General features: G+C 43.9%; 1 protein-coding gene and 1 long non-coding RNA gene across 8 annotated transcripts in view; one reads left to right on the top strand and one right to left on the bottom strand.

The window, feature by feature from the left end:
• Positions 1-17,659: 17,659 nt before the first annotated feature.
• LOC128137882 (uncharacterized) lies at positions 17,660-22,269 on the bottom strand. Its single transcript, XR_008233896.1, has 3 exons — positions 22,168-22,269; positions 18,915-19,047; positions 17,660-17,720 (listed from the first exon to the last, which is right to left on the bottom strand). It is a non-coding gene; the product is annotated as an uncharacterized LOC128137882 (long non-coding RNA).
• The window catches only part of DENND4C (DENN domain containing 4C), a 78,065-nt gene continuing 77,554 nt past the window's right edge, over positions 21,825-22,335 (top strand). For all 7 annotated transcript variants that reach the window (XR_008233895.1, XM_052779118.1, XM_052779120.1 and 4 more), the window contains exon 1: positions 21,825-21,995. The gene's annotated coding sequence lies outside the window, so the exon portion shown is untranslated. The remainder of the gene's footprint in view (positions 21,996-22,335) is intronic.

Here is a 22,335-nt window from a genome sequence, read left to right as displayed (position 1 = left end):
TACATAAATAACAGTAAGAAATATAATAGGCAATATGATTTTTGTGACAATACTAATTACTATGAGTACCTAATGATTTGTTTCCATCCACCATGCATTCCACTTCATAGAATCACAGAAGCACTGAGGCTGGAAGACACCTTGGGAGGTCTCTAGTCCCACTACATGCTCAGAGCAGGAGTGTCAGCTACAACAGGTTGCCAAGGACTGTATCCAACTGAGTTCTGAATATTTCCAAGGGTGGACAGTCCACAACTCTTCTGGGCAACCTGATCCAGTGTTTGACCACCATCACAATAAAAAAAGGTTTTACTGTGTTTAAGTGGAATTTCCTATATTTCAGACTGTGCTCATTGTCTTACATTATCTACTTGCATCCCTCATCAGGTGTTTATATTTATGTCTAGCCTTCTCTTTTAAGGCTAAATAGTCCCAGCTTTCTCAGCCTCCCCTTGTATGACAGATGCTCCAAGCCCTTCATCATCTTTTTGGTTCTTTGCTGGACTCACTCCAGGATGTCCATGCCTCTTTTGTACCAGGGAGCCTGGTACAAGCCAGACTTGGACACAGAACCCAGGCATATTGCACCAGCACTGAGTAGAGGGGAAGGATCATCTCCTTCAACCTGCTGTTAATACTCTGCCTAGTGCACACCATGCCACCATTGGCTTGCTCTGCTTCAAGGGCACAGTGCTGGCTTATGGTCAGCTTGGTGTCTACCTAGACCCCCAGGGCTTTTTCTGCCAAGCTGCTCTTCAGCTGGTCAGTCCCCAGCATGGGATGGTGCATAGGGTTATTCCCAGGCACAGAGCCTGGCACTTCCCTTTCTTGAACTTCATGACATTCTTACCAGCCCATCTCTCCAGCCTGTTAAGATCTTTATATACAGCACAGTCTTGATGTGCACATTTAAGAGCATGCACCCTGGCATTCCAAAAGTAAACAAAATTATCTGAGTTGGCCTGTCCATTAAAAGAGATGGTCCTGCCTTCTCCCTGCCATTGACTTTTTGTTCCTGTCTCTAATTCTGCACTACCCTGCTCTTTTACACTGGCAAAACAGCCTGGACAGCTGCTTGGTTAATTCATTCGCAGACTTAATTATGATGTTTCTAAATTAAACATTACTGTCAGGTTAAAGTCATCATGACCTATATGAAGACCTGTGCTGACACTAAGGATCAAGGCAGTTGGGACAGAAGGAAGCTGCACGGAACAAAAATAGTGGTATCCACCTTCTTCTGTGGCAGTACTAGCCTGACTCAGCTTAGAGCACTCATGGAATTTCAGCAATAATGCTTGCCTTTAAAATTTTAAGATAACAAATCAAACAAGCTCCAAAAAGCCTGCGGATCCAGTGTAGCAAAGCTTTTGGGAAGGCAAGATCATAACTTATGCATCAAATGAAGTGCAATATTTGGGTCTACATAAAAAAGACACACACAAGAAGAATGTCAGTACTGTACACAGAGTTACATAACGGGGCAATGATTTCAGTATGCTGCTATTATTTGTTGATTAGTGGCAAGACTCATATATATGTTTATGAAACATGTTTATACATCAGGAACCTGAGTACAATAACAGACTTTAATTGCACTGACCAGCCCTGTAACCATTGTTCTCTGTGTTTTTCTTCTGAAACTCTTTCCCAAGTGAACTAGGGGTTTAGCTGTCCTTGTTCAAGATCTGGTCTAACTGATGCAACTGTGCAACCTTGGATGAGACTATTGTGACAACAGCTGTTGGGAGAAAGAGCTGTATGAAGCATCATCTGGGGCCTCCACCCATTCACCATCTGTCCATTGGCTCAGGAACTGGATTTAAACTCAATCTCTTGCTTTTGATCCTTACCTAATCAAGGCATGATATAAGTGTGTTCTGCCTGGATTTGCACCTAACTGATACTGAACCTGCCTTGCAAAATAAAATTCATAGAATCATAGAATCATTTAGCTTGGAAAAGACCCTTAAGAAGATCGAGTCAAACTGTAAACCTAACACTGCCAAGTCCACCACTAAACCACGTGCCTAAGCACCACGCCTACATGGCTTTTAAACATCTCCAGGGATGGTCATTCCACCACTTCCCTGGGCAGCCTGTTCCAATGCTTGACAACCCTTTCAATGAAAAATTTTTTCCTAATATCCAATCTAAACCTCCTCTGCTGCAACTTGAGGCCATTTCTTCTTGTCCTATCACCAGCCACCTGACAGAAGAGTCCAACACCCACCTCGCTACAACCTCTTTTCAGGTAGTTGTAGAGAGAGATAAGGTCTCCCCTCAGCCTCCCCTTCTCCAGACTAAACAACCCCAGTTCTGTCAGCCGCTCCTCATAAGACTTGTTCTCTAGACCCTTCACCAGCTTCGTTGCTCTGCTTTGGACGTGCTCCAGCACCTCAATGTCTTTCCTGTAGTGAGGGGCCCAAAACTGAACACAGTGTTCAAGATGTGACCTCACCAGTGCCGAGTACAGGGGCATGATCACTTTCCCAGTGCTGCTGGCCAGGGAATGTTTTCAGAAGCTGAGCAATAAAATCTTAACTGTGTATTTCTGATACAAGCCAGGATGCTATTGGCCGCCTTGGCCACCTGGGCACACTGCCAGCTCATATTCAGCCAGCTGTCATGTTTGTGTTCATTTAAGCTACTGTATTCAGAAATTATTGGGTAGCCCATCCAAGACTAATGACACAAACTAAAACTGAAGAGTCAACATTGCCTTCAAAATTCTAGGAAGAATGCTGTTGCAGACAGCAGTGCTTAAAAATTCCTTTGCAGACTGAGTAAATAATACAGAATCCACATGGTTGCAGTGGTTTACATTTTTCTAAGAATGGGTATATATTCCTATCTTTCTTTAATTGTGATTCTAAGGGTATTTTTGATTGAAAAATGCTTTCCTAGACCTCTCCTGGTGTTATGCTGTGACACAGCTGGCATTACCAGTAATTCTAGTACGTTATCCTTTGGTTAAAGTCTATGGAAGATACACAGCATAAAACCTGTCACTACCACGAGTCTGATCAAAGTTTCATATGAAAGTCACAGTTCTGTTGTGCAATTCCACATACATCAGCATAAAAACTATCTGCACAAGAGTGAAACAATGGTTCAAGAAGAAATTATTCAGAAGTAAGCATACCATGTTGCGTTAAGACATATGTGAAACCTCTAACCATATTAGCATGATAAAGTGCTGCCCAGTTCAGCACACAAATAATAGCTGAAGGGAAAATTCCCATTACGTTAATATTGATATGGATGTGCTGAGCACTAAGATTAACTAACTATACTAATTCTAAAAAACTTCTGTCCCTCCCTGGGTACCTATTTGCTTGTTCTCCTCTAAGAATCTGTTATTCCTAGTCACATGGCTACTGTGACACGCCATTCTTAGAGGGCAAGCAACATCAACCCAAATCACATTAAATTCCTCCTGACTTTTCAAGACTTCTCAAACAGACTAGATTTCACTGTGGCAAGGGGCAGGAAGAGACTCTTTTCTAGAGGGTAAGAGCCTTCAATGGACTGAGACAACTAATCAGGACAGTTTCACTTCAGGAGAAAATACTCTTTGAATCAGACTCCAAAACAGTGACAACCAGTGGAGGTGGTAATTATCATCTCAGTGAAAACAGTACTAGGCTCTACTATAGCAAATGATGTTTACAATTTCTGTTGCTCAAATACCACAGAATAATGAGTTATTTGAAAGGAATACTGTTTTTTCCTAAAGTACAGTTTTCTCCTCAATAAAACCAGTTAGAAGATTTGTTTCTGCCTTGCAGGTGTCATCTAGCCAATTCAACAGTATTTTATAGCTTACAGGTCACAGGCTTTTTTAAACAAAAGATATGAATTAAACATGTTAAAAGAATGCTGGCTTCTACATTTGTATGTCACATATGAAACGAAGCATGTATCACAACAGAAAGGAAAGTTTAGACAATTAAACACAATTTTAAATACCTTATGAATGCTGCACACATCACTAAAAAGTTGCAGAATCTTTACAAAAGGCTATAGTATGAAGGATGGTGGGAGGGAACAGCCAAGAACTCTTCAAATTATCTCCATGGAATATGAACTTAACAGAAACTTGAACAGCAGCTTTGTCTATGTATAATAACCACAAACATATTTAAGGAGTTTTGGAAGGAGTAGCTATAATTCGAAATATATTCAATTTTTCTACAAAAATCACACTATTGCTAACACATTTAGAACCTGTTGTGCTTCCTCCCACCACCACATGGAAGAATAAATCCTACAAACTGCAAATCGTCCCCTTCCTCCCCTGCTTCAGTACAGTTGTATATTCTGTGAATTACAAATAAAACTAGGACATTCGCATTTCAAATTACAGCCTGCTATTGTATCTGTATCTGTGTGCAGTAACACTCTGCCTACGCAAAGCCAATGCAACATCAGTGGGACAGAACACATTTAAACTCATTTGAAGTGTGAAGACCTCCTAGATCATCGATTTTAGCCTGTTTTCACAATTAAAAAATCTACATCAGATATGTAGATAGGTATTAAGGTCCATGTGATAAGCAGGTTTCTCAACAGATATTTTACTGCAGCAATCCAGACATAAGGAATACATAAGAGCCAATCCAGTAAAGTGCTTAAACATTCATTTAACTTAAATAATATAGATAAATACATTGATTTGGGGGATTTCACTACTGTACAAACATGCTTAAATCCTCTCTGCCCCTGTGTTACACTCCTTTTAGAAAACATGATGGTTGTAAGGATTCAGTAAGGATTAGCCCAAAGTATTGAAACACTGTGATACACATTTCTTGTTCTGTAGAAAATACAGCTTGACAACATCCATAATTAAAGAAGCCTTCACACTTACGATTTTATTGCTCAGCTTCTGAAAACATTTTCAGCTTTTTCGGTAGCACAGAAACCGATTTGTGTCTGAAGTTTCCTGACAGCAGCTTATACAAAAAGGCTACACTCTATCAGGGAAAACTGAAAGCACATCAAAACCGAATAGAAGCCGGGATAACTTGATGGAAAGAAACTGAATCAACTTTTTAATTTACAGGATGTTTAGCTCCACCTAATGGTCAGAAAGGAAAAGATTTTCCTGTCAGCCTCGTATTTGCTATTTGAAGACACAACTAGGGTGCATCAAAGCAATAGACATCATTATATCAAAATAACATTACAAGTCGGACTTACAGCAACAATAACCAAGAAACACCAGCAACTTTACCTCATACAATGAACAGCTAATGGACATTTGCTATCCTTGGAGCTATATCAACATTTAGCATGGCAGTTTCCAAAGAACAGGGCATGCTGACTGTTACTGCATTTGAACGTTAAATAATAGGAAATTCCTTACCGGGCAAAGATTGATAGCACTTGACGGAACTAGATGAACTTACACTGGTGAAGATCCGGTCATTATGTTCTGCTTTATTTGCCAAAGCTTTGTTCCATATTATACCAGTTACTTGTGTAACATGCATTCTCTGGATAAAAACAAAGTCCTTCACGCATGCCACTCAGAGATCTATGTACTAATTAATTAGGTACTTGCAGGTGGTTTTTTTCACCAGGCATGAACTTAGAGCATAGACCATCAGGCCAAGTCAGTGACATGCTGTGTGCATCTTTTTTTATGTAGATATACATAAATTCTGTATATACTCCAATGCATGTAATGGAAAACATCTTTCTTCTAAGTTTTGAGAAAAAAAATGGGAAGGTACCAAGGGTTGCATAAGCTGGATTCTTATCGTAAGTAATTCAGTTTGAATATTCTTGTGAACACTGCAATATGTAAGCTAAAAATATTCTCTCAAAGTGCCATAAATTACTAAGGAAGGTTTGAAATACTTTTCAAAAAAATAATGCTGTTCTCACATATATAATATCTGAATCCATATGCACTGTATCTTTACTAAGATGTATAGAATACCTTCAGTAGTGGTATATCTGTATGGAAAACCTTTTAGTATTATAGTAGTTTCCATCTTGTAATGTGGCTCTGGATACTAAGTCACCAAGAATGGGCAGATTTGGGCTTAGTTACAAATTTTCTATGAAGGACCTAAATACAACTGAAATGTGATCGGACTTGTTTAGTCATTAGCTCCAGGGAGGGGTAATTCTGTCCCAAACTGTATGCAAAAGCAGATAACCTCTCCATGTTTCCCTACTTAGTAATTTGATGGCAGATGACTGTAGGTGACACTATTAAGAGTGCTCTTGCTCTGCTATCTAATAAGAGAATATCAAGAACAACTAATAACAACATAACCACACCACAAGATACTTCAAAAAGCATTTTATACCCTATTCTGTTAAATAGGATTATGGCTTAATGTTCATTCTAGCTGCAAATACCACTACTTTCTTTCCTTGGGAATTTATATGTACCTTCTATTTAAAAACAGAAAAAAACCCGAGAAGAAAACCAGCATTAGATAGGCAAGAGGAACGAGAAGACCCTAGAAACAGATTAACATGTGGTAACAGAAATACTTGTAGTAAGCCGGAAAAATATAGAAAATAATGTGTTAAAAATTCTTAGTTTGGTCAGAATTGAGAAGAAAGCTTGCCATACCTAAATCATAGCTACTCCAACTAGATTTTTATTAGAATGCATTGTCGTTAATATTGCTTTAAAGATAGGCTGTTCTGCAAAATTTTGTCATAACAGAAATATGTGAACGTATGGAATATACAATACCAGTTTCTCATTAAGATACTTGGTGATCCAGATTCTAATCACACTAAAGCTTGTTCATGTCTTTTTTAACAGTATAAGGAACCTTTCTATTTCTAGAGTTTTGCAAACAGGACAAATTATTACTTTGGAAATACATGTATTTTAGTGTATGAATAAGTAAGTTTAGACTTCAAGCTACAGTACAGAGCTATTCTGAAATTAATATTACTCTACATGTATTAAACTGTACCTATATGCTTGTAATATAAAACACCAAAGGAACAGGTTCTGCTGGTGTACAACAGTATCCAATTATGAACCTATAAAGCTCTTTATAAATATTATTCACACCATCACTTTAAATATAATCAAAATAACAAAAATGAATGTACTATTAATGGTTTATATCTTTCATGTTTTGGAAGTGCCAAAGAATACTAGATTTATATAAAGTTTGAGCTCTCATCATAGATACATTAAAAAGAACACATGAGTATCACTGTACTGCAATAAGTACCTTAGAAGTTATATACCCACACAATGTCATAGAGCATGTGACATCAGTCCATGCTTTCAGTTAAATTTAGTTACTCTAAGCCTGTTGCGCTTGGGTGTGTGGTGGTGCGTTTCTTCCCCCTTTCTGGGCTGATCTACAAACTTGGGAAGTCTCACTAGGCCTTAACATTTGTGTAATGAGTTGGGCAGTTAAGTGTCCCTTGATCATACCAGGAACTCTTACATGAAGCTGCACTGACCGAAGCAAGGACTCCTGTTGCCTGATGGAGGCTGGGGACAGGAGTAGGGGTAATTAGTCATTTCCTGACAATCTTGAGACATATCTCAGTCCTTTCCAGACAGCCTTGGATCATCCCATATCTGAATCTTAAGTCATTCTCTGACAGCCTTGGAGCCTTCCTTATCTGAATCGTAACTCATGTGAAACAGTACTAGTGCTACCGGAATCCCAGTAATTTGCTGATGACTAAAGCCAATCATCTCCTGAACCCATAAAGAGCGGTACTAAATGAGACCCTTTGGGCTCTCTTGGGCTGCAGCAGGCTGCGACCAGCATCTCCCTCTGAGTGGGACGCCTCTTGAGTGGGACGCCTCTCAGAGCTCGCAAACTTTTCATTTTGCGAAGATTGCACGTCTGTCGCTGAAAGCCAACGAGGAGACTTGGGCTGATACTCTTTGCTCCTTGAGGCTCAACCCTTTGCCCGTTGAGAAAGATGCCGAAGCATTTGACGTGAAGAGTTTCACTGAACTCGAGGGGAATTTTTAACAGGTACACCTCTTTTACTTGCTTATATGTATATCCCTCAGTGTCTTTGTGTATGTGTGTGTGTACTAACCTGAATATTCTATAGCAAGTATATTACAAATATTGCTTTTCAAATCTATACTCAGAGTCACTGTCGTGAACTTTATTCAACTGTGAATGAGTCTCAGGCTGCTATTATACTCATAATCCCTGTAGATATAAACCATTGACCAAGTCTGAGACTAGGAGTTGACCCAGCCACACCTAAACTCTTAACAGGAGTTTAGAAAGCAAGGGGGTCTCCTCTGAACCTCATGACTCAACACGAGGGTCTCCCCTACCTTTTTACATTCCAGATCTCTGTACAAAACACAAGAAATCAATTGTAACTCGATTTTTCTTTTTATGTTTCTCTTTTACCCTATTGCATCTTTGGTCTCTGTATACATAATTTTCGTTTGATCCTGACTTAATTTTCCTGTATATGTTTCATCCATGTATTAAGTAATAGACTGAACCTTGCCATCAAATTCTGTGAAGTCATGCTTTTATATAAAATCCTATTAAATCATTTTTTTACTAACACCATTGGACATGATTCTTTAAGCGGTCCAAACCACTCCTTTTCATGACAGGGTGACACATAAGCAACTATCAGGCAACTATTTCTGAACTAATTCGTGTCAGTGTATTTCACCCAGTGCTAACCATACATTTTTTCTTGCTATTACTCATTTTATTTGTAAAATAACATTTGCTTTTGGACAATTCAAGGAAAATCTGTTGTTTGTATGTGTTTGGATTGTCTCAGATTGAAACAAAGTCTTCACAGAGGTTTGCTATGTTTCATGTGTAAACCCATACAACAGTTAAATGAAGTCTGAAGACACTGTTTTAGCAGGGATATATTTTTCTATTTCAGTCCTAAGTTTTCTAGTTAGTCAATAGTAATGTAAAATTTTAACAATACTTTGCATTTTTGATGTGGTTTTATCTTGCTACCTCACAATGTTACAGAACATATTATTTATACAAGATTATGATTAGAATAGAGAGATTAAGGAATTTATACAAGCTAGTTTAAAAGCCCAGGAGAAGGAGTAGAAATACAGTGGCTGTGTGTATTTCTTGTGCCTTTGTGTTATGCTCTGCCTATTAAATTTTGCTGTTTCCTGATTTAGTGGGTTGACCCTGGCTGGATGCCAGGTGCCCACCAAAGCCGCTCTATCACTCCCCCTTCTCAGCTGGACAGGGGGGAGAAAATATAACAAAAGGCTCGTGGGTCAAGATAAGGACAGTTTAATAAAGTGAAAGCCAAGGTCGCGCGCGAAAGCAAAGAAAAACAAATGATATTATTCTCTACTTCCCATCAGCAGGTGATGTCTAGCCACTTCCTGGGAAGCAGGGCTTCAGAACGCGTAGTGGTTACTCCGGAAGACAAAAATGCCCCCCCTCCGTCTCCCTTTACTTAGCTTTTATATCTGAGCTGACGTCATATGGTATGGAATATCTGTTTGGTTAGTTTAGGTCAGCTGTCCTGGTTATGTCCCCTCCCGAGATCTTGCCCTGCCCCAGCCTGCCATTGAGGGGGGGGGGGCAAAAATGTTGGAGAGACAGCCTTGATGCTGTGCCAGCACTGCTCAGCAGTAGCCAAAACACTGGTGTGTTATCAACACCTTGCTAGCTACTGATGCAGAGCACAGTGCTATGAGGGCTGCTATGGGGAGTATTAACTCCATCTCAGCCAGACCCAATACAATCTCCACCCCTTATTCCATACCATTTGCGTCATGCTCAGGTCCCACATAATTTAATACAGATATCTTCTAACCATGCCATTGTATTTAATTCTCATTACTGAAATCCCTTCTTACCAACACTTACAACTGAAACTACATACTTAAACCACTTTTATACCCAACATACAGATTTATACATTCTTATTAATTACTATCCCCTGTCCTTTAACAGATAGATATTCCATGGGCTTCTTCCACTCTCCAGATGTTCACACACAGGTTATGACTTGGGCCCCATCCGTCAAGATGAGTGGTCAGGACAGGAGAAGCAGTATGTTTGATCGTTGGGCACCAACACCGGCTTGGTTTGGGTCACCGATGCACTTGTCTGGTTCCTTGCGAAATTCACTCCTCTGCAGTTCAGGTCATTCCTGCTACATTACCTCCTACAACATACAACTCACATCACAGATTATTTTTCCCTCAAGGTCAAATGTCCTTGAGGCACACACTGGGTCTCCCCATCCTTCTGCATTACCCACCAAGTACACCCAGGTCCCTGAGCAAAGACAATCCCACGAATGGGTTTGCCTTTTCCCATGGGAGGAGAAATCCACACTGCCTTCCCCAGCCACTTCCCCATGTGCCCTACGGGGACCTTATCTCCTCCCACAGTATGTAGGGGTTTTGTTTGGGCAGGACCAGGACGGTTAGCAGATCCTCTGGTGTTAACTAGCCAAGTGGCTTCTGCTAAATTTGTATCCCAATGCTTCCATGTCCCACTGCCTAGCGCTCTCAACATAGTCTTCAACAGTCCATTATATCTCTCAATTTTTCCAGATGCTTGCGGCTGATAGGGTATGTGGTACACCCACTCGATGCTGTGTTTCTTTGCCCAGGAGCTTATGAGGTTATTTCGGAAATGAGTCCCATTGTCTGATTCAATTCTTTCCGGGGTACCATGTTGCCATAAAATTTGCCTTTCGAGGCCTAAGATGGTGTTTCGGGCAGTGGCATGGTTTACAGGATATGTTTCTAGCCAACCAGTAGTTGCTTCCACCATCGTGAGTATGCAGCGCTTGCCTTGGCGTGTTCGTGGCAGTGGTCCAATGTAGTCAATTTGCCAGGCCTCGCCATATCGAAAGCCCAGCCACTGCCCTCTGTTCCAGGGAGACTTTACTCTGGTGGCTCGTTTGATTGCAGCACGTTTCACATTCATGAGTGACCTGTGTGATGGCCTCCATGGTCAGGTCCACCCCTCGATCACGAGCCCACCTATATGTTGCATCTCTCCCTAGATGTCCCGATGTCTCATGGGCCCAGCGAGCTACAAATAGCTCACCCTTATGCTCCCAGTCCAGGTCCACCTGAGCTACTTCTATTTTGGCAGCCTTGTCTACCTGTTCATTATTTCGATGTTCTTCAGTGGCATGGCTTTTGGGCATGTGAGCATCTACATGACGTACCTTTAAAGTCATGTGTTCTACACAGGCAGCAACGTCCTGCCACAATGCTGCTGCCCAGATGGGTTTACCCCTGCGTTGCCAATTGGTCTTCTTCCACTGCTGTAGCCACCCCCATAGGGCATTAGCCACCATCCAGGAGTCAGTATAGAGGTAGAGTACCGGCCACTTTTCTCGTTCAGCAATGTCTAGGGCTAGTTGGATGGCTTTCACTTCTGCAAACTGACTTGACTCGCCTTCTCCTTCAGTGGCCTCAACGACTTGTCGTGTGGGACTCCACACAGCAGCTTTCCACTTCCGATGGTTCCCTACCACATGACAGGATCCATCAGTAAACAAAGCATAACACCCTTCATCTTCTGATAACTCATTATAAGGTGGTGCCTCTTGGGCACGAGCCACCTCCTCAGGTGATGCTCTAAAATCTCTGCCTTCTGGCCAGTCCATGATCTCTTCCAGAATTCCTGGGCGGTTAGATTTCCCCAGTCGAGCCCGTTGCGTGATCAATGCTATCCACTTACTCCATGTAGCACTGGTTGCATGATGTGTAGAGGGGATGTTTCCTTTGAACATCCAGTGTAGCACGGGCAATTGTGGTGCCAAGAGAAGATATGCTTCTGTACCAACAACTTCTGAAGCAGCTCGAACCCCCTCATATGCTGCTAGTATCTCTTTTTCAGTTGGGGTGTAATGGGCTTCTGATCCTCGGTACCCCCGGCTCCAAAACCCTAATGGTCGACCTCGGGTTTCTCCTGGTGTTTTCTGCCAGAGGCTCCAGTTGAGACCATGCTCCCCAGCTGCAGTGTAAAGCACATTTTGTACATCTGGTCCTGTCTGGACAGGCCCAAGAGCTACCGCACGAGCTATTTCCTGTCTGATATGCTCAAAGGCTTGTTGTTGTTCAGGGCCCCATTCAAAATAGTTCTTTTTCCGCGTTACTCGATAGAGAGGGCTCACAAGCTGACTATAACCTGGAATATGCATTCTCCAGAACCCCACAAGGCCTAGAAAAGCTTGTGTTTCTTTCTTGTTAGCTGGTGGAGACATAGTTGCTATCTTGTTAACCACATCCATAGGGACATGATGGCGTCCATCCTGCCATTTTATTCCCAAGAACTGAATCTCCTGTGCAGGTCCCTTGACCTTGCTTTTCTTTATGGTGAAACCAGCTTTCAGAAGAATCTGAATTATTCTTTTTCCCTTCTCAAACACTTCTTCTGCCTCGTTGCCCCACACGATGATGTCATCTATGTATTGTAAATGTTCAGGGGCATCGCCTTGTTCCAGTGCTGTTTGGATTAGTCCATGACAAATGGTAGGGCTGTGCTTCCACTCCTGGGGCAGTCGATTCCAGGTGTATTGGACACCTCTCCATGTGAAAGCAAACTGTGGCCTGCACTCTGCTGCCAAAGGAATGGAGAAAAACGCATTGGCAATATCAATTGTAGCACACCATGTGGCTGCCTTTGATGCCAGTTCATATTGGAGCTCTAACATGTCTGGTACAGCAGCACTCAGTGGTGGTGTCACTTCATTCAGGCCGCGATAATCTACTGTTAACCTCCACCCTCCATCAGACTTTTGCACTGGCCATATAGGACTATTAAAAGGTGAATGAGTCTTGCTGATGACTCCTTGGCTCTCTAGTTGATGAATCAGCTCATGGATGGGAGCCAGGGAGTCTCGGTTTGTCCGATATTGCCGGCGGTGCACCGTCCTGGTAGCAATTGGCACCTGCTGTTCTTCAACTTGCAGCAGTCCCACAATGAAGGGATCTTCTGAGAGGCCAGGCAGGGTAGACAGCTGTTTGATCTTCTCTGCGTTTACAGTGGCTACACCAAAAGCCCATCGGTACCCCTTTGGGTCCTTGAAGTACCCTCTCTTGAGGTAGTCTATGCCAAGGATACAAGGGGCCTCTGGGCCAGTCACAATGGGGTGCTTTTCCCACTTGTCCCCTGTCAAGCTCACTTCAGCCTCCAATACAGTCAATTCTTGGCATCCCCCTGTCACTCCAGAGATCCAGATGGGTTCTGTGCCCCTGTACACTGATGGCACCAGCGTACACTGTGCACCAGTGTCTACCAAAGCCTTATACTTCTGTGGGTCTGATGTGCCAGGCCATCGAATCCACACAGTCCAGTATATCCGGTCATCCCTTTCCTCCTCCTGGCCAAAGGCAGGGACCCTCTATTGCTGTTCCTCATCAGAGTATTCACTGTCTGACCCTTGCGGTGCCAGACCAGAAGTCCCCTCACCAGAGTCAAGGGAGGTCGTTTCAGTTCTTCTATGCCTGGAGGATCGCTGATTGCTTTCTTGGGCCTCTACAGCAACGACACTGACAGCCTTCTTCTTGGGTGACCCCTTCTTAACAGCTGTTTTCCCTCTCAGTTCACGTACGTGGGCTTCCAGCTTAAAGGTGGGTTCACCATCCCACTTCCTCATGTCCTCCCCTTGGTCACGCAGGAAGAACCAGAGTGTACCACGTGGCATACACCTTGGGCTCCCTTTCCCTCTGACCGGGGCAGGAGAGGACTGATTTCTTGGAGCGTCCCTAAGAGCCAAGGCACTGTCCTGTAGGGATGAGGAGACACAGAGATTTTCTTCAAAGTTTTGGAGCCAAGACGACACTTTCTCCACAGTTGGTGTTTCCATATCTGGGCAATACATTGCTGCCAAGCTGTTAGAATATGACGCTGGGGCACCTTGAATCACCTTTCTCCACATGGCCCGTGTGCACAGGACATCCTCTGGATCTTTTGAGACTTCCTCATCATCTAGATCACTGTAGATGACTTCCACCACTGCTAACTCTCTCAGGTACTGGATGCCTTCATCTGCGGTAGTCCACTTTTCTGAGGAATTCACAAGATCTTCCTTGAATGGATATCTTGCCCTCACACTTGAGAGGAGCCGGCTCCAGAGACTGCAAATTGCTGCCTCTTTTCCAATTCCTCTTTCAATTCCCCGGTTTCTAGCGAGGGATCCCAGCTGTTGGGCTTCCTTGCCTTCCAGTTGCTGACTGTCGGCCCCGTTATCCCAGCATCGGAGCAGCCAGGCAGCAATCCGCTCACCTGGCTGGCGGCTGTAGTCTTTCCGCAAGTCCCGAAGTTCTGAGGACGTCAGGGACCGGGTAGTTTCTGCTTCCTGTTTAAGTTCCCTCACTCCTTCCTCCAATTTCTTTATCAAAGGACCAGCTTCTAGATTAAGCCTTTCCTCTTCTTCTTCTTCCCTCACTAATCAATGGTATGGACCTGTTGATCTCCTTGTCCACTGTTTCTTTTTCACTATTGGGGCAATTACTGTAGTTGTTGTTGTTGTTTGGGTCCCTGCCTCGAGCATGGTGTCCTCAGATGCAGTCTGGGTCCCTGCCTCAACCGTGGTCCTCTGAGAGTGTTGAACTATGGCTCGGTAGGCATAGGCCAGGCCCCAGTACAGTGCGAGAAGCTGCTGGTTTTCACTGGGATAGGCAAGGCACCCTTCTATCAGGTGGCGCGTCAGTTTGCCAGGGTTACTTGCCTGTTCAGGTGTAAAGTCCCAGATTATGGGAGGTGATAACCGTCCTAGGAATCTGCCCAAATCCTTCCATATACCCTGCCACCCAGGGACCGGTCGCTTGAGGGCACATTTCAGTATTGCCTCACCCAAAACTTGTCTTCTTTTATACCAGCACGAGACCAGATTCCACAATACCCATAATATACCACCAGTATTAATTATTAGTACTGAACAACTCACATAAGGGTGAACAAGGACCTCGGGAGCCTGCATAATAAAACCATTCACATCAGTGCCCGGTAGGGAGAGGGAGATGTGTTCCCTCATCTCCTCCACAAGATAGCTCCCACAACACAGCAAAGCCATCAGTGCCAGGACAAAGCACATAGATATTATTTGTATTAGCATGTTCCCGAGTTCCTTCATTCTCCCCACAAGATAGCTCCCGCAGCACAACAAAGCCATCAGTGCCAGGGCAAAGCACACAGCCATTATTTGCGTTACCATGTTCCCAAACTCAGCAAGGTAGAGATAAGCAAGCAGCCAACAAGCTCCGTGACCTGCACAGGAGCTTGCCACTTAATAACTAGCTATGGCACGTTTAATGCAAAACTGCCGTTGTCTTGCCCCACGTTGGGCGCCAAAAAGGACTGTAATGGGTTGACCCTGGCTGGATGCCAGGTGCCCACCAAAGCCGCTCTATCACTCCCCCTTCTCAGCTGGACAGGGGGGAGAAAATATAACAAAAGGCTCGTGGGTCAAGATAAGGACAGTTTAATAAAGTGAAAGCCAAGGTCGCGCGCGAAAGCAAAGAAAAACAAATGATATTATTCTCTACTTCCCATCAGCAGGCGATGTCTAGCCACTTCCTGGGAAGCAGGGCTTCAGAACGCGTAGTGGTTGCTCCGGAAGACAAAAATGCCCCCCCTCCGTCTCCCTTTACTTAGCTTTTATATCTGAGCTGACGTCATATGGTATGGAATATCTGTTTGGTTAGTTTAGGTCAGCTGTCCTGGTTATGTCCCCTCCTGAGATCTTGCCCTGCCCCAGCCTGCCATTGAGGGGGGGGGGGGGGGCAAAAATGTTGGAGAGACAGCCTTGATGCTGTGCCAGCACTGCTCAGCAGTAGCCAAAACACTGGTGTGTTATCAACACCTTGCTAGCTACTGATGCAGAGCACAGTGCTATGAGGGCTGCTATGGGGAGTATTAACTCCATCTCAGCCAGACCCAATACACCTGAAAATGAACATTCCATGTAAATGAACAGCATGTATCTGGAACATATCTGCACATTTTGCCACCAGATAGCACCAATATGATCATATACCTAGGCTGTCTCTTAGTTATGTGACATGTAACAAAATCAAGAAAGAAGTGGAGAACTGTAGCAAAGATTCAGTGAAAAAGCACAATGAGCAGTTTCTCTTCTGAAAACAGCAAAGAAATGCATGGAGCAAAGAGAACACAACCTTCTAAGGTCATGACTGAAACCACCACCCATGGTAAACTGCAGAGAACTCTTTATTTACTTCGGAAAGGTGAAAGGCTGAGTCACTCCTGAGCCAATAACATAAACCCTGGGTAGGGACATATCCTACCTCATTCCTCACTCATCTGATGCCAGAAATATGTTACAAGATCCTTTTCCCCAGCTTTTTTAAGCAGGTGATAAATAACTTGAACAGAGAGGCCTCTGGGAATGCTGCAGTCTTTTATGTTCAAATGAAAACACCATTACCTGAGAAAACAAAAGGGCTAGGCAGCATTCATCTAGCTGTTTACCTGTGGAGCCCCAAAAGAGAATCACTTCCGTACTCTAGGACTCCCCAACAGAATCAAATATTCTTTCTACACACAAACCAGCCTCTGTACCCAGTCTATTCTCACATCTGACTTCACACCCTTTTCCCCATAAAGCACTTAGTAAATGAAAAAGAAACTATGAAAGGAAAAAAAAACCCCCAAAATGAGTGATATTTTTTCCTCTTGAGGGAAGGGTCTCAGGTAGGTGCTTCAAGGATTAAAATCATAACAGTGGACTTAGCTTCTAAGTCCACTTACCCCAAATGTAAATTGTTAAGTTTTTTTTGTAGAAACCTGAACTGTCTGGATGAGGCAGCTCTACCTGCTGTCCCACAGCTCCAAGAGTACTTATCTGCTTCCACAGTAACGAGACCTGCTATGAGTAAGCAATTGCTTTTCAGAGGTACTTTCTGAAGGACTCCTTAAGCTGACTTACTAGCTTGGGAAAGGAATCCCTTTGCTGACACCTTTCTTTTGCTAGCAAAAGCATTTGGAAGCCACAAGAAAACTAAACCTGTGGGTTTTGGGTTTTTTTTTTTTATTACATTAGTTGCCTAGCTTTATTCACTCCACAAGAACATGAGCTGTCTTGCCAGCATAAAAGAGGTAAGAAGAGAATCAAGAACTAGGCACTAGGATGTGATGGAGGCATCCCCATTAGCTTGAAGTGTTTGTGGAATCACAACCTGAGTTAACGGGTCTCAGATTGCATTAAGACGTCTGTCCCTGCAGACATACTAAACACAGTCTTCATTAGTATGTAGCCAAAGATCCTAGCATGAGAACTGCTTAATAGAAAGCTTTCCCCCTCATATGTACCCTCACACAGCAGGATGGCTGAGGACACCTGGCTGTCACTGAGATTAGATAATGGGCAGTAACAGGGAAGAAGTGTCTAGAGGAGGGGTAGAGTCAGAGGACAGAAAAGTAGTGAGAAATCTGCAGTCAAGCAGCAGTGGCCTGTGGTTAACTCTCAGGGAGAAACCCCGCCCACTCGCAGTGAGGAGTAACTGATGCCATGCAGCTCCCAGACACCTGGGTTCATACTCAAAGACTCTCACAATAGCTTTAGTCCCCAGCCACCTCCCCGCTCCCTTCTCAGAAGGCATTTTGCACTTCCCTAGTGTAAGAATTGTTGCTCCTTTAATTCTTAAATGAAAACAGCAATATAATGATAATGTTTATGTTTACTTGCCTCCATTTCCTTTTCTGTTTTGTTCAGTTTTCTAGGAGCATGTCTATTTCCAACAGTATCTGTGAGACTTAACAAGGAACATACTATTAATATAGGCAAAGCTTTCCGCATTTACCTTTTATCTTTCTGTTAAGGATAGATAAAATAACAAATTAATTTTACTCAGTGTTAGGCACTTCCAATCAGTCCTCACAGGACCAACGGAAGGCTAGTTGGGTAGGCTCTATTTTTTTAAATAAATGAGCTAAATGTTGTAGTTAATCATGGATGTTGAAGCCAAGAAAAATCATTACCTCATATCGTCTTCTTCAGACTACACAGGAGTAAACAATGCTTCCCAGAAAAGCAGCCAGAATTTAAGTATCTACCATCTATCAGTTATTATTACATGGTAAGGAACAATGTCTTATTTCACATCTGAGTTTGTATGGCATTATATTCCAGCTGTTATTTCTTGTTGCTTTTCTCTAAATTAAGAAGTCCTATTTACCCTTTGTGAAGGTATTTATTTATTCTAATCAAGTCAACCCAAATCTTTTGATAAACCGAGCAAGTTAATGATCTTTTAGTCTCTTTGTAAGACATCTCCTCCAGGTATTTTCAATATATTCAACTGAAATCATAGCATCTCTAAACTAAACTATATATCTGTTTTCTCTTAACACTGCCCTTTTCAGTGTAAAATACTAATAGATATCTTGGCAACACAGTATTCCCCAAGGACAGATAACCATTTCTGCCCCAGACTACCAACATCATCTGTTTAATATGAATCATTTGGATATTCTCCTTACCTTGATTGTTATTTTATGTATCTGTTACACACATTATATAATGTGATTACAAGTGAAAGAGAAACCAAATCAAGTTCACAGTCACTTTGCTGTCCTCATTGTATTGCAAAAGTCTAAATGGAACAAAAGTAGTTATCCGTGATGACTATTATGACGAAAACAGTGAAGACTTAAGATAATGAGAATTTCAGGGTCTACGGTACTGAACTGGTTACAAGAAATGCGTTTTCTTGGAAAGTAAAAACGAGGTTATGTTACTAAAACAGCCAATAAGACCTAGGTAAATACCTACAGGTCATAAGTTAGGTTAGATAGGCGAGGGACAGAGTGAGTCAGCATAAACTGACCTGAACTTTAAAACAAAATTCATGTTCAGAAATATTCATATTAGGATAGGATCAATTATCTCGTCAATTACAGGTAGATCAAAAACCACACACATCACAAATCTGACTGTACTTACGAAACAACTGTCTTTCTTTGTGCATTTTCACTCATGTGGGCTGGCTGGTCAGGTTCAACATGCAGCAGCATATGGAACGTTCAGTTGAGTAGAGAGAAGTGGCTGTTGAGTAACAGCAAACCCAGGAACCTGCTAAAAAATACAAAGCAAAAGCTATCAGCGAAGACCAGACAACGCAGAGCCCTAGCAGAAACAAACATTGGAAGAATCTTATGCTTATTTAAAACCCCATTTTCTATAGGTTGCCCAAACCAAGAGGTACCATGCTCAGTCCTTTTTAGCAGGAGTAACCTCTCTTTTTCGACTGCTGGGGACTCATATAAGAAATAACGTTCAAGGGAATCATAAGCATTTTGAAAACAATTCTAAGACCCGTTATCTTCCAAGATGGACACAGACAGACTGTAACTGAAAGCTTTTAAAGGGAAAGGGAACATGTTTCCAGAAAAATAAACATAGAAAGCCTTAAGAAGATAAATATTTCGAAAAGCCCTGCCACGTTTTATGCAGAGAAGATTGAGATAACTTGATTTTTTAAATGAATAACTTCAAAGTATTCCTGAATTCAGGCCAGTATTTTAAGCAGCATGTGTTAATTGGTCAGAGAAGACTGTATAAAGAAAGAGATCCCTCTGCTCACCTGCTGGTATTTACAAAGACCTTTCCAGCAAGAAGGGCCTATCTAATTTGGGTTTTGATCTCTTAACACAGTGACAATTAGAGAAAATTTCCAAGACTGGACTGAAATTCTAACACTTTCAGACAAAATGGTGTTTTTCAGATAAATGGGTCTGCTGAAATAGCATTGTCAATTACAATTACATTTTTAATTAAAGTGAATCAGATACCTGTTTTAACCTGAAGCTATGTATGAAAATGACTGTGTTTACCCCATCTCTGTATGTCACTGATTAAATTATTAAAGCCAGAAAGAGCTTGTGAATCTTCAACTTCCAGCCCATATCATACAGTCTGAGTGAATAAATTGTGAAATCCTAACCAGCTGTACAGTAAGATGAAACACTTGGACTCAGAGCTTTCTATCTTATACAGCTATTCAAAAGTAAACATTGATCAGGATCTTCCACATACTACACTGACAGCATTACTTCAAGCAATTTTTAACAGACTGTGATTAGCAGAACTCCTTGGAACAGCAGGCAACCGTCCCTTTGTTCATTTTCATTATCCCCTTTCTGGACAAAACTCCTACTCCGAATGTCAATTCCAAAAGCCAGAGAAGATGAAGTGGTCTCTGATGTCATGTCCCTAATTCATATGACTCTGGAGGCAGCTACAGGATTAAGGAATGAAATTTTCCAGCAGTTATGAAGAAATTATCAAGTACTCAGTCAGGGATCTGTAAAGGGAAGGTCTTTTTATTCCCAAGGACTCAAAGTAAGCTTATCACAGACTCAATCTGCATAAATCCTCACCTATGTGTGTCAGAGGCACCCAGAGTAAACAAATTATTTGCTCCAACGAGGCTAAAGGATCAGGCCCTCCTGGAGCTGTAGATCTGACAACTGGTGACAAAGTGAAGACAATTCTTGAAAACTCTCCGAACCTACCTTGAATAGGATTTTTTTGTGCTACTCAAATGGAAATGAAATGGAATGATTTGCTATAATGTAAAATTCTTAAATTATAGGTTTTCAGCATCAGTCACAAGCTGCCTGGCACATGCATGCTACTGAGTGTTATTTTTTAACAACAAAAAAAATATTTTTAAATTATCTGCTCCTCTTAAAAGATAATAAGGGCAGTATGGATCACGAAACTCACGATATTCCAGAAAAAAACTATTATTTTAGGTGCAAGGATCAGAGCTAACCTCCCTGGGCCAGAGAGGTACAAAAAGACATAAATTAGCTGCCTTTCTCTTAGCCTCATTCTCTCCTTTGGGTAGGTGGAATTTAATGATGGCATGAGCAATGTAGTGACACACATCTGGGGTTACAGCAACGCCACTGCCCGCTCCACCCTCCCATCTCTTGTCTTGTGCTTGACATTGGTGTTTCACACCAGTCACCGAGGCCTCGGCCATGTCTTCCCAGGGCCCCGTCAGGTTGCTCTGGCCGTGGCAGATGTCTCCAGGCACACAGAGCAAGGGGTCTTCCCTCATGCCCTTCTGGTAAACTGGAATAATGTTGGCGAGCTTCCAGTCAGCAGGGACCTCCCCAGAGTCCCAAGACCTCTGGTACATGACTGAGAAGTGTCCTGCTGTAACATCTGCTCCCTCCTCCAGTACACTGGGATGAATTCCCTCAGGCCCCATGGAGTTACAGACATTCAGCTGACACAACTGCTCCCTTACAACTTCAATGAAATGCACTCCTGGCCTCCCCAGGGCCCAGGCGTGCCCCTCTGAACTTGTCTCTACTGCTACAGCTTGCCATCTTAACAGAAAATGCACCGAGCACTGATCAGGTAATGAGAATCACCTACAAAGCGAGCAGCCTTGTCCGCGCTGACGGCTGAAACCACCCACCGAAGCCCCTTTCTGACATTTTCTTTTCTGGTACAAACCAACACCTGAGAGAAGCCCCAGCCGGGGCGCAGGCCGGCGCCAACCGGGGACGGCACCCCACAGATCCTTAACCCTCACCCCGCTGCCTGCCTAGAGGGGTCCCCCGGGCTGGCCCCCTCTCCCTCACGCACACCCTCTGCCTCCCCGCCGCGGGGCCCAGGCAGGCAGGCAGGCAGGCACGCACGCAGGTGCCCGGGCCGAGGCGGCGAAGGCGGCCGAGCGCCGGGCTCTCCCTCTCGCAGCACGCCGGCTCCCGCCGCCCGCGGGCGCCCCCAGGCCGCAGCAGCGACTCCGGGCGGGCTGCGCGCCCGCTCGCCTGCCCCGCCACCGCCTCCTTTCGGGGCGGGCCCTGGACCCGCCTGTAGGCGTTTGCGGGGGAGAAAGTAACATGGTGGCCGCGTCGTCCCCAGACAGGAGCGGCGGCGGGTCCGGTGGCTCCTGAGGAGGCGGCGGGCGCGGAGAAAAGCTCCAGGCCGGGAGCGCCGCGACCCTTGGAGCGGACGAGGGGAACCCGGTGGCGGCTGTCGGCGGGGCGAGCCGGCGGCAGGTGAGCGGCCGCGGGAAGGAAGGGAGGCAGGGAGGGCGCCTGACAGGCGGGGACGGGCGCTGGACCTGGCGCCTCGTCCGCTTTCCACCGCCCCCTCCTCGGGGCGCGGCAGGAAGCCGGCACTCCGGCGGGGGGGACCCCTCTCCTCCCCCTGGCCCCTTCCCTCTCCCACCTCTGGAGGAAACCTCCCTCCTCGCCGGAGAGGGAAGGACGCTCAGCACGTTCCCCTGGCGCCGAGTCGGTCCCTGGGAAGGGCTCCTTCCTGCCCTGCCCTACCCTGGCAGAGCTTCCGCGCTCGGGCTAGCCCTTACCCGGCACCGCGCGGGGCCGGCAGGGCGGA

This window comes from Harpia harpyja, chromosome Z, assembly GCF_026419915.1.
Source record: "Harpia harpyja isolate bHarHar1 chromosome Z, bHarHar1 primary haplotype, whole genome shotgun sequence".
Lineage (NCBI taxonomy): Eukaryota > Metazoa > Chordata > Aves > Accipitriformes > Accipitridae > Harpia > Harpia harpyja.
This window is presented reverse-complemented; position numbering and strand designations above follow the sequence as displayed.